A 13,474-nucleotide genomic window follows, 5' to 3' on the forward strand; every position below is an offset into this window, starting at 1 on the left:
GTTCAGTGGCCATAACATAATACCACAGACTGAATGGCTTAAACAACCAAAATTTTCTCTCTCACAATTCTAGAGGCTGAAAATCCAGGTTCAAAGTGACTGACAAAGTAGGTTTCATAACAAGGCATCTTCTGTGGCTTGTAGACGGCCAGCATCCCACTGTGCGTTCACCTGACATCTTCTATGCACACTGAAGGGCGAGCAAGCTCTCTGGTGTCTCGTCTTACAAGGGAGCAAATTCCATCACAGGAGCCTCACTCCATGGCCTCCTCTAACCCAAACCACCTCCCTAAGGCTCCATCTCCAAATACTATCCCATTGGCAGTCTGGGCTTCAATATATGAATCTTGGGAAGACACAAACATTCAGTCCGTAACATCTTTTTACGTAGGCGTGTTTCTGTATTAGGATGGGTGAAGAGACTCTGAGACTATTTCAGATGTACTATGAGATTGCGAGAACTATGGAAGGAAAAACACAAATATGAAATGAAGGAAGCCAGGGGGGTAGTATGCAACTGGAAATATCGGCGTAAACTCAGGACTCCTAAATACACACATGTGCTATACACGTGTGTGTCAGTTTATCACCTCTCAGCTCCAAAAGCTCCTTTCCATGTCTGCACTGGTAAGACAATGGAACTCTCTGAAGCATTTCTCCTTTAATGTGAGTGTGAGGTTAAACCTTTTTCAGTACAGGGCACTGGAGGGACACCCTCGGGGAAAGCGAATTCCCAAGGGCCATGGGGATGGGGGGATGCTGGGTGGGTGTGAGGAAATCCAGTAGAAACTGCCACAGCCACTGGCTCAGAACAGTCTTTCTTGTGACCCCCTGGCCTTTGACTAGTGACATTTCTGCAGTTCCCTCACCACAGAAACCAGAGCCCCTGCCGCCTGTTCTCTCAGCTGTCCATGGCCTGGAAGGCTGCACACTGAGTGGTCACTCCTTCTGTGAGCCCCCTTCCTCCAAGCCCCGGTGTGGCCCATTCACTCTGAGAACCTTCTACCCCCAGACTGCCCCTGCATCCTACACCACCAGCTGGTGATCACTTGCTCCTCTGATTGCTCTCCAAAGGGCTGTTTACTGCTCGCCTTCAGACTGTTCCAGTCTCACTCAGCCATCAGACTCTTCTGCTATCTGCTGGGATGAACCACACCTTTGCCAGAGAGATCTGAACCCCCTTCCAAGTGTGTCTTTCCTTGGGTCCTCACCCCCAGTCCTAGGGTCCCATACAGTTTCTTTTATCTACTGTAACGCTTTTATCAGTTAATAATTTCTCTGTTAAACTTTCCCTGTTTAACCTACAACGGGGTTTCTGTCTCCTAAATGACTCAGACCTCCACGGTACATATATTCACAGATTGAGGGCCCAATGGCAAGGAACACCCAGAAGCAATGGTCACATCTAGAGGCCAGATCTTGGTTTCTAATACCACCATATCCCTCCATACCCTGACAAAAGCAGAATTTCTCCTCAGAGAAATTATATACGAGATGAGGCTGGGACATCTTGCTATGTCCTAAAGGGGCACCCCCGACAGCTGGAGTGTACTGAAAGAACACATCAGCCTGACAGAGCTTCCCACTGACCAAATCTGGAACAATCTGAGCAAACTGGGTATAAGTAAGTTAGTAAGTCTTGAAAAAAAAGAAAAAACAAGTTCAGAAAACTGAGTTCAAGAAAAATCCATGAGTTCCCACAGGCAATGGACAGGTGGGTGTATGGATGGATGAACGGGGGAGAACAAGGAGCTCTCGCTTACACAGAATATCCATATATGCAAGGAGGACTGGAGTTTAAAATCAGCGTTTTGCAACCATCACAGTAAAGACTGGTTCAAGCAAGAATCAATGGATGATCAATCCACATAGGAACAGGAAACGTGCGTTGTTTTAAAGTATCCTCCTCTTGCCTGCTTGTACATGAAAGGGGAAAACACATTAACTACACAACAAGAACACTGGATCAAAATTAACATCAGCAACGAGGAGCAGACAGATGCCGTGTGCCTCCACATATGATACCCTAAGACCCAACATCCAACATAACTCATGGAGGACTCAGCTGGGGCTGATTCACCTGAATTTAATAATAATAAAAATCAGACACACTCCAAATGCAGAACATTCTATTAGAGAGGGGGGTCATAAAAGACAAAAAACAAAAACAAAACCCTAAAGAACTGCCCCAAAGTAAAGGGGCTTACAGATACATAGTAACTAAATGCAATATGTGATCCTAACCTAGATCCTGTACTAGAGAAAAAAGTTCACAAAAGTGGAATATGGACAATAATATATCAAGAGTACTTACCCTACAACCCAGCAATCGCACTACTGGCTATTTACCCTAAGGATACAAATGTAGTGATCTGAAGGGGCATGTGCACCCGAATGTTTATACCAGCATTGTCCACAGTAACCAAACTATGGAAAGAAACCTAGATGTCCATCAACAGATGAATGGATAAAGAAGATGTGGTACATATCTACAATGGAATACTATGCAGCCATCAAAAGAAATGAAATCTTGCCATTTGCGATGATGTGGAGGGAACTAGAGGGTATTATGCTAAGTGAAATAAGTCAGTCGGAGAAAGACAATTATCATATGATCTCTGATATGAGGAAGAGGAGATGCAACGTGGGAGGCTTGGGGGTAGGAAAAGAATAAATGAAACAAGATGGGATTGGGAGGGAGAAAACCATAAGAGACTCTTAATCTCACAAAACAGGCTGAGGGTTGCTGGGGGGCGGGGAGGTAGGGAGAGGGTGGTGGGGGTTATGGACATTGGGGAGGGTATGTGCTATGCAGAGTGCTGTGTAAACCTGGCGATTCACAGACCTGTACCCCTGGGGCTAATAATACATTATATGTTAATAAAAAATTTTAAAAATTAAAATATAATATATATATTAGAGTACTAAATTAATGCTGTATTTGCTGAAGTTGGTAACTGTACTATAGTGGTTGTGTGATAGAATGTCCTTATTCTTAGGAAATATACACTGAAATACTTCAGGATAAAAGATCAAGATAAATATTCTCAAATGATTTGGGAGGGACACATACACACAGGGCATGGGAGGGAGGGCTCAAGAGAAGGAGGGAGCGCATAAGAGAAATGAGTGCATGTTAACAAGAGGTGATTTTAAGTAAAGACTCAGTGTTCTTTTTACTTCCTGGCAACTGGAAGTTTGAAATTACTTCCCAATAAAAACGTTTTAAAAATGCCTTTCATCCAAGGTTCTAAAACATGCACTAAAAATCTCTCTGCAGTGGGCATGCAGCTCTGCCACAATACTCAAAACAGTGTTGTCCAAAACTACATTGTCCAAATGAGCCACAGGTGGCAACTAAGCACCTGAGATACGGCTAATTCAAACTGATACCGACCAGATTTCAAAGGCTTAATATGAGAAAAAGAACGTAATAGCTTTTATATCGATTACAAGTTGAAATATTTTGGATATATTGAGTTATATAAGCATTAATATTAATTTCATTTGTTACTTTTTAATGTAGCTACTAAAAACTTTCAAATTATATATGAAGCTCATATCATGTTTCTGTTGCACAATGCTGATTTTTTCTAAGAGGTATTTTATCTCGGGCTCCTGGGTGTCTCAGTCAGCTTTTTTTTTGTCTGCCTTTGCCTCGGGTCATGATCTCAGGGTCCTGGGATCAACGCCCACATTGGGCTCCCTTCTCAGCGGGGAGTCTGCTTCTCCCTCCTCTTCTGCCCCTCTCCCCTGCTCATGTGCACATGTGCTCTCTCAAATAAATAAATAAAATCTCTTTAAAAAATAAATAAGGAGGTATTCATCAATTAAACAACTGTCATTACTAGGGGAAAATGTCAATTGACATTACAGATCCTAACTACCTTAAAATAATTTCAATCTTGAGACAAACCATAAATGATTCTTAATCTCACAAAACAAACTGGGGGTTGCTGGGGGGAGGTGGGATTGGGAGAGGGGGAGGGGGCTATGGACATTGGGGAGGGGAGGCGAACCATAAGAGACTATGGACTCTGAAAAACAACCTGAGGGTTTTGAAGGGTCAGGGGTGGGAGGCTGGGGGAACAGGTGGTGGGTAACAGGGAGGGCACGTTTTGCATGGAGCACTGGGTGTTGTGCAAAAACAATGAATACTGTTATGCTGAAAAAAATAAATAAAATGGGAAAAAAAATAAATAATTTCAATCTTGGAACTAAGGTAGATAATTAGGCTTTTTTTTTAATAAAGATTTTATTTATTTATTTGACAGACAGAGATCACAAGTAGGCAGAGAGGCAGGCAGAGAGAGAGGAAGGGAAGCAGGCTCCCCGCTGAGCAGAGAGCCCGATGCGGGGCGCGATCCCAGGACCCTGAGATCATGACCTGAGCTGAAGGCAGAGGCTTAAACCACTGAGCCACCCAGGCACCCCAGATAATCAGGCTTTTTGAAGGCATAATTAAGGTGAAAGGAAATTTTAAGGCCTAGAACACAGGAAAGAGCTCCTCTCGTATTGCTTAGGTAAGTCCCTAATTAGTCACAGATGCCATCTATAGCAAATTTCCTGAAAAGGGGAAAAATAAAATCTAAGATCATGAAAATATCAAGAGACAATAGCTGGTTTTTTACATTTTTGTTTTCAAACTCTGAGTAAAATGAATAAAATCAACTTCCCAAGTCCTCAACATTAACTTACAGCATCTTATCAATAAAGCCATTAAACATTTATTTCTTCTACAAAGGAGTTTATAAAATAGACCTTACAACCATGTTATTTCCAAGGTTATTTATTTTTTTATCTTAAGGCTCTGATTAATGACCATGTCCTTAAACTCTACAACCTAAGAAGCAAGGAAAGAGAAGAGCGCCAAGATAGACAAAATTGGCTTCTGTCTTGAGCTCTGTTAGGGGGTCAAAAGCAGCAGAAGAGGTTAGAAGTGAGCTTGAGCAGGAGGGTCACTCCAGGACAAAGAAAGGCCCCTGGGACGGAGACAATTTCCTCGGTGTTTAGTAAACCAAATCTAAGTAGGCCAAGTGGAAAAACAACAAATGCCAGTAAAGATTCCATAAAATAGCAACAATGAAGAGAAACCAAATGTAGGTTGCCAGAAGGTACAACAAAAACACCCAGCAGTGTAATCTTGGGCAAAACGCACAGGCATGTTTGTTTTGGAAGTTCAGAGTCAAGCATGTGGGCGGACCCAATTAGAAATACCCAACTGTGGCACAGTACAGATGCTCCCTTCTCGCTCCCTTCCCACACCCTCCCAGGCCCGGCCCAGACCACATCCCAGAGACGACTTTGCTCAACTTCGGCCACAAACCTCCCGTTAGAGCATGACACCCACTGCTGCATCATTCCCGCCAGAGGGATTGACAGACGGCTCCCCGACACCTGGGCGCGTGAGTCAGGTGCGGTGAACTCAGATGGAAGTAGGTGGGCCGAATGAGCCCTGCTTAAAACAAAGTCAGGAATGCCTTACAGGTAAGGAAGCAATACACATGAGGGGACCAATGCTCCAGAATCCTAAACCTATAATGAAACTACTGGCACGAGCCCAGCCCCGCTCCTAGCAAGAACACCTCCAACCTGCTCCTAACCCCTCACCTGCCTCCCACCTCACACTCCACGCCCATATTTTGCAAACATGAGGCTACTCCACAGCAGAGAGGCCAGGGCTCCACTGTTTTAGCCTTGAAAGGAAATGCAGATGGGTACAATACCCAAGGATGACAGTGAGTCTAACAGTAATTAAGAAAGAACAAAGACTTATGAGCTCTTTCATGTATATCTTCTGTGGATTCCAACTTCGGTCACCAGCACTGCAGGAGGCAGGTGTCATTGTCCTTCACGGATAACACAACCACAGCACAGAGGCAGTCGGGTCCAAGAACCCATGGGCTCACCTATTAATAAATCATGAACACAGATTCTATATTGGGAGAAATATTTATTTGCCCAGAACTTTCAGTAATAATCTCACTCACTCTCATCATTTGACATGATATAGCTTGATGTTGCTTCCCTAGGAGGCTATTACCAAAAAAATTACTGCCTTGTGTCCACATTCCTCTCATTCTCTCTAGCAGAAATACACCCAAAAGACCATGTTTTCCTGTACTGAAGTTACTCGCAGACATGATTATTTATTTCTGTTAGGAGAAAAAAATTTTTACACAAACTGCTAAGGGAAAAAAAATTAATGCTATCATTTCAACCAATTCTAGCTTCTTAATAAAATAGACTTCTATTATATTCTGGCTTTTGTTTAGGGAAAAAAATCTATATTTAATGCTTTGAAGAACCTTCAAAAATATCTTAAATGGAGATTTCTAATTTAAGTCATCAAACTAAAGATGATCCTAATCCTCTTCCCAGAAATCACTTCACAGGAGTGCCTGGGTGGCTCAGTAGGTTAAGTGACCAGCTCTTGGTGTGAGCTCAGGTCATGATCTCCTAATGGGGAAGATCAGGCCAGCTCAGTGGGGGGTCTGCTTCCCCTCTGCCCCTGCCCCCATAGTGTACTTTCTCTTTCTCTCTTAGCCTCTGTTGCTCCTGAAAAAGAAAAAGAAAGAGATGAAAACAAACACAAAGGCCATATTCCACGACACCCAGATCACAGCATATGAAGACAGAAAATGGATAAGGAGTGGCAAGTGGAGTCCCAGAATAGCGCAAGGCCAAGCTGAGTGCCTCCAGAGAGATGCCAGCAGCAGAAAGCCTAGAAAGCTTCAGGCATGAGCCCAGGTGCCAGGAGAAAAGCCACACACAAGTCAGCACGGCACAGGGCAGCAGGGGATGCTCCTTCCCTCAGAGCACTCCTGACGGAAGCAGGCAGGCTTGTCCCTCACAGTGTCAGATGATGACAGCTCATTCTCCTGGCACCACAAACCAAAGACAGCAGCCTTGCGTCCTGGCACTGTGAAGATGGTACAGGGACAGAACTCTGGGTGACTTTCCGAGAGGGTAAGAGGATGAATCTATGGGGCTCCTGTTCAGTCTCAACTCTGTCAATGAGAGAGAGATGTCACCTTGGGCAAAGCTGTTTAACCCCTCCCTCTGTACCTCAGTTTCCTCCGTTATAAAATATGATAATAACAGGTTCAAAATTGGAGAGCTGATGTCACGATTAAATGAGTTAAAGCTCTTACAATGGCATCTAACACAGCAGCAGCACTAAGTGAATACCAGCTGCTTCACCTCTTCCTATCGCCTCCTCTTCCTCAGCACACATGTGCACGCGCACGCGCGTGTGCGCACACACACCCCCCTCAGCTCTCTAATGCTGGCAGCAGAAGTAAATTCATAGGCATGTGACTGGAAGGGCCTTATCTAGAGAAACTGAACAACCCCAGAAACATGCCTGGATGCTGACATTTGGCAGTTAGCAACGAAACTGTCGGTTCTCCCCCAGATCATTCCACAATAAAATCCACCAGCTGAAACGCCCTCCCATGCACACATACACAGAGGTGCCAAACAGCTTTATGGTATATTACTTTTAAAGATCATCGTGAAATTCCAGAATATCTACGATAAAGAGCAGTTGCCAAAACTTCCAGATTTTTTTAACAGATCACACATAGAGGATTTAGAATAGTAACAGTCAATTTATAAAACCCCCATGATGTACCAGGCACTGTTCTAAATGCCTTACGTACAGTGACTCACTTAATCCTTATAACAAATCTACATGAGAAAAGTACAATTTGTAAACCATTTCACTACTGTGCTTCTCAATAATAGCTCTCCAAGTCTGGAGACTATGGAAAAATGCTGTCAAAATGTGGAAGAAACCAACCTAGAAATCTATACCCAGACAAACTATCAATCAACGATGAAGGAAGAATTAAGACATTTTCAGACATACAAATCTTGAAATTTATGACTTACAAATTTTTTCTTAGGAAAATACTGGTGATTATGCTCCAATGAAAAAATGAGGTAACCAAGAAAGAGAAAGATACAAAGTCAAAGAACCAAAAGATATAGCAAAAGTAAGAGGCAAAGGAAATTATCAAGGTGATGAAAAAGGGAAGTTCAGGAAGTGAGCTGGACAGCAAGTCCTCCAAAGAGTAGCAAGAGGACAAAGGACTCCCAGATAGAGGTCCCCAGGGAAAAAAAACAAAAACAGAAAGAACAAATAAATCATCTTACTGATCTGAACATGTAGAAAAATACTGAAAATGCTGGAAGATTTGCAACAGATAAACCAAACCACTAGAAAAAAATAAGACCTTTTTTTTTTAAGATTTTATTTATTTATTTATTTATTTGTCAGAGAGAGCGAGCAAGTGTGTGAGCACAAGCATAGTGAGCAGCAAGCAGAGGGAGAAGCAGGCTCCCCACCAAGTAAGGAGCCCGATGTGGGACTCGATCCCAGGACCCAGGGATCATCACCTGAGCCAACAGCAGCCACTTAACCGACTGAGCCACCCAGGCATCCTGCAAAATAAGACTACCTTCCTCACAAAGGAAAAAAAATCCTGAACAGTAAAGGAAATATAATCATAGTATCCTACTTGACTCGCCTGGGCACAATACTGACACGGTTTAAATAACGTAAACACTGAATAATGAGTTAACCAATTATGACAGAGCAATACCAGGATGAGTGGCTCACAGGGCAAGGCTGGGCTGAGTGACCGAGGAAGGGAGAGCCAGACCTCCACCTGCCAAGACAGGAAAGAAGCCGACATACAAAATCCCAAAACTGGTTAATCAAACAGGTAATAAAGAAGCCTTCGGTGAACAGCCTGAATAGGAGGTGGGGCAGGAAACAGAAGTGAGAACACCACTATTTTTCATTATTAGCATTTACCCTCATGTACGTGTTCCTGTGATAAAGACGAACTCACGCTCCTGAGCTCTGGCATAAAAACAGGTAAGCCAGGTTAGGGGAAACAAAACTCTGATCTCAATATAGAGAAAGAGTCTTATTTCTGCCTCTTTGCTAGAACACAGTTCCCTGTTCAAAATAACAATTCGTAAGACACATTTAAAAGAGCTGTTTCTCCGATGATCCATAGTCAGAAAAGTTACTGCAGCTTCAACAAGAAACCCTTCCTGTTCAGGACTGTCATAGCCACAGTTTGCAAAAAGTGCAGCTATTGATTAATGCAGTGTAATGTCAATTAGATGGACATTCCTGAGGCCTTTTATCTGTTGTAGCTTTGTCTTTGTCTTTTTCTTTTCATTACATCAGGTATATTGCCCTGTAAATTGTGGTAGTGGTACCAGGAATAAAAAATTAAGGAATTTTTAACTTTTAAAAAAAAAAGAGCTGTTTCTCATATACGCCTTCCATCTATAATACCTGGTTATACTCTGACTCAAGAGTCTTCCTAAAGCCATTCATACGCTATCATAGTATCACGATGACGGGTTTAGACGTTACTTCTTGAAGACTATTATTTCTATAATAAACTATCTTAAAATTATAAATATATAAACACAATAAGTTAAAGACCATAATAAATATTAAAATAATCAAATAAATTCCATAATAAATTAAGTCAATGCTGTCAATTCAGCTTTCCACATGGGTGGGTCAATGCACTGAACTGAACGCTCATTTTTACATGAATATTTGAATTTTTCAGCACTTCTTTCTGAATACAACAGTCTTCTAATGGTCTTAGAACGCAACCCGAACGTTCCGTCCCACGAACATTCATCACTACCGCGTTTTCATCCTGACTACTCGGGGCCCAGACCTCGCAGCCCACACAGCTGCAACCCTTCACACCAAACTTCACCATCCGAAAGGCAGTCACTCCTGACTCTGTTTCTCTGATCACTGTGGTTCGCCTTTGCTGAAGCAGCATCTCACAGAAGGAAACACAGTCAGACATGAATTTTATCCCAGGCCTGCCATCATCCTCTAGTTCTATGCCTCGGACAACCCCCAGCACGCCTCTGAACTTCAGGTTCTTCAGCTGCGCAGAGGAATAAAAAACAGCTGCAGAGAACTGTTACGAGGGCTAAACAAAATAACACACATAAAACGCACAGAAAGTTGTGGCCACATAACACATGGCAACTGTCAGCAGCAGTTACTGTCACCAACTTTATTTCCATGCAAACCGCATCCATCCACTGACACACACACAGGTCACCTGGGCAGAAACTGTTCCTTGATTCTTGAGGAGCCAAAGCCCAGCAGCGGCCAACCGAAGGCCGAGACCCAGCTCCTGCCCCAAGTCCGTCCCCAGAAAGCACTGCCAGCCACTCCTGGCCCCAAGACTTCCTCCTGCAGACTGCAGCACTCCACACCCCAGCACACCCATCACCCAGGCTTTCGAGTCTACTTTAAAAAAGAAGACAAGGGGGCGCCTGGGTGGCTCAGTGGGTTAAGCCGCTGCCTTCGGCTCAGGTCATGATCTCGGGGTCCTGGGATAGAGTCCCACGTCGGGCTCTCTGCTCAGCAGGGAGCCTGCTTCCCTCTCTCGCTCTCTGCCTGCCTCTCTGTCTACTTGTGATCTCTCTGTCAAATAAATAAATTAAAAAAAATTTTTTTTAAATCTTAAAAAAAAAAAAACAATAAGAGACTCTTAAAAAAAAAAAAAAGAAGACAGGGCACCTGGCTCAGTTGGTTAAGGTCTGCCTTCAGCTCAGGTCATGATCCCGTGGGATGGAGCCTCAGCAGGGGGAACCCGCCTCTCCCTCTGCCACGCCCTCTGCTTGTGTGCACTCTCACGCATGCATACACGCGCTCTCTGTCCTCTCCCTCCCCACTCCATCACAGAAATAAATAAAATCTTTAAAAAAAAATAAAAGTTAAAAATAAAAAAGAAGATACATCCCTCACCAGGAAAATTAAATTAACTATGGCTACAATTGGGAAATTTTAAAATAAAATTTTTAAAAGATTTTATTTATTTATTTTCTGACAGTGAGAGAGAGAGATCACAAGTAGGCAGAGCAGCAGGCAGAGAGAGTGGGGGAAACAGGCTCCCCGCTGAGCAGAGAGCCCGATGAGGAGGTTCTATCCCAGGACCCTGAGACCATGACCTGAGCTGAAGGCAGAAGCCTAACCCACTAAGCCACCCAGGCGTCCCAAAAATAAAACTTTTTTTTTTTTTTAAAGATTTTATTTATTTATTTGACAGAGAGAGATCACAAGTAGGCAGAGAGGCAGGCAGAGAGAGAGGAGGAAGCAGGCTCCCTGCAGAGCAGAGAGCCCGATGCGGGGCTCGATCCCAGGACCCTGAGATCATGACCTGAGCCGAAGGCAGCGGCTTAATCCACTGAGCCACCCAGGCGCCCCCCAAAAATAAAACTTTTAAACACATTTATTTCATTCATATATTGCTCCACCCTCCCAGCCTCACTATGAAGATCCTCTTATCCCGTTTTTCCCACTCAGAAAAGCTTTAATACTAACGCTGGAAGATAAAAATGGATCAACTTAGTAGTACTCTTTAGTTTTAAATTCCCTTCCAGTATATAAAATTAGGAAGTTCCCACTGTTTGTTTCATTGTTATTACGTATAAGTTTACCTGAAATATGGTAAGAAAGGCTGAGGGACTGTGGTTTTGCAATTCGTATCTTTAATTATCTGTATATAATTAAACTTTCAAATCTCCTGTGCACACCAACAAAGCCCCCAATTCCACCTGGCAGCCATGAGCTGCTTCTGCCCCCACTGCACCAGCAGGGTGACCCTAAAGAGAGCTCCCCCCATGGACTACAGCAAAGAACAGCGCCTCTGGTTCATGCTCTCTGAACGCAATGCATCTACATGGTGAGCACTTAGAAGGCCTACCCGGAAGGAGACAAGACAGACATGGTCACCCAGCATACTCAAATATGCTCCAATAAACAGAGCTCGTGGCTTGACCAGAAGAGCCACCCAAAGTGAGTCACTAACAAATTGTATTTAACTCAGGTCGTGAACACAAGCATGTCAATTTTCAAACTTGACTGCAACTGCATGCTGATACATTAAGCCCAGAAACAGCTACATCTGAGCACTGTGTGAATCAGATAGATTATTAAGGCAGCACCTTGCTTAAACCTTCTGCCCTGGATTAACTACAGTACAGAAGGCCCCGATATGAGTAAAATCCCCATTACAAACCAGGGCATACCTGTACACAGTAAACATTTCATAGTGTAGCAGGAAGAGCTAAGCATGCCAACTTCCTATCGACTATGGTGGATTTGTCCCCAGGATGGCAAAATTTACATATAAGTCCTGTCCTTGTCCAGCCAGACCCCAAATGCATCTTCCTGGGGGCACACCTGGTATGATAAGGTGAATACAGACACATGCTTAGGTTGGAGCCAAAGGAAACCCAGCACCTTCATGTCACACAGAAGAGAGAAACTGCTTCTGAGGTCAGAATGTAACTTAATCTTCTTGCATCACTCGGGGGGGGGAGGGGTAGGGAAGAACCTATCCAAATTCTGTTTCTCAAGACCCCGCAGAAAGGTCCTCTTCATAACAAAATCTGTGTAAACTCCAGCATTAGTTCTTTCAATGACCCAAATCTTTCTTTCCATACTTAACTGAAACACACACGGAGAAAGAGATATCCAGGTGCACACGTGGCCTTTACCGCCAGATGGTGGACTCCCAGCAGGCACAATCCGTAGTTCATCCTGGCCCGTGGTGGCCAGTCCACACAGCAGCGATGCAATAACACCTACTGACTGCATGTGTGTTTTCAAATCTTAACTGTGAAACAAAAATCAAAAAACACTGTCTCTGGCCTCACGAGCCAGGCTAGGAAGGAAATGGAAGGGTACTAAGTAGCATACAAGGCTGGATAGTAAGAATAGAGCTAAGTAAATTGGCGTACGAGGCACACAATGTCGTCATCCACACACCCAGCACCCGCCGTTTTCAAAGCCTTTGCAAAACCATATTCTCACAGATCCTTACAACAACTCTGAAAGAAAGGAACAGTGATTTCGGTTTAGCCATGAGTGATCAAATGACCTGAATGACTCGGGCAGGACCACACACCAGCTATTTAACTAGATCTTCTTATAACAAACATATGGGGAAAAAGGAACAGAAATGGGAGAAGAGGACCACACCCCCGGAAATACAGTCCAGTCCTCTCCTGCAGCCGTCACTAGGATACATGATGGGTGACCACAAATCCACCAACTCACCTTTTTGTGAAGAATTCATAAGAGAAAAAAGACTTGCCATGATTTTTCATTGGCTTTCACCCTAAATTAGTCATATTTTCTCACTAGAGTTAGTGCACAGATCCTTAGATATGTTAAGTATGTAGATAGAGCATGATATCCATTTCATACAACCAACAGAGAGGAAAAACAATGGCTCTTGTCCCGCTGATTACTGTCACCTCTGCCCAATTACCTCCTTCCTTCTTGCACGTCCATCACCCAGAGCAAGGCGGCTGTTAACCGCTGAAGGGAAGAGGACAACACCACCTTCCCTGTTGACAGTACCAGCCTCACACAGGGGTCGTTAACTCTGTTAGGCAGAAA

The 13,474-nt window shown here is 43.6% G+C and overlaps 1 protein-coding gene across 5 annotated transcripts in view; it reads right to left on the reverse strand.

Moving 5' to 3' along the window:
• Positions 1–13,474, reverse strand: part of TULP4 (TUB like protein 4) — a 233,455-nt gene that overhangs the window by 154,630 nt on the left and 65,351 nt on the right. The window lies entirely within an intron of this gene.

Source organism: Meles meles, chromosome 5 (assembly GCF_922984935.1).
Source record: "Meles meles chromosome 5, mMelMel3.1 paternal haplotype, whole genome shotgun sequence".
Classification (NCBI taxonomy): Eukaryota; Metazoa; Chordata; class Mammalia; order Carnivora; family Mustelidae; genus Meles; species Meles meles.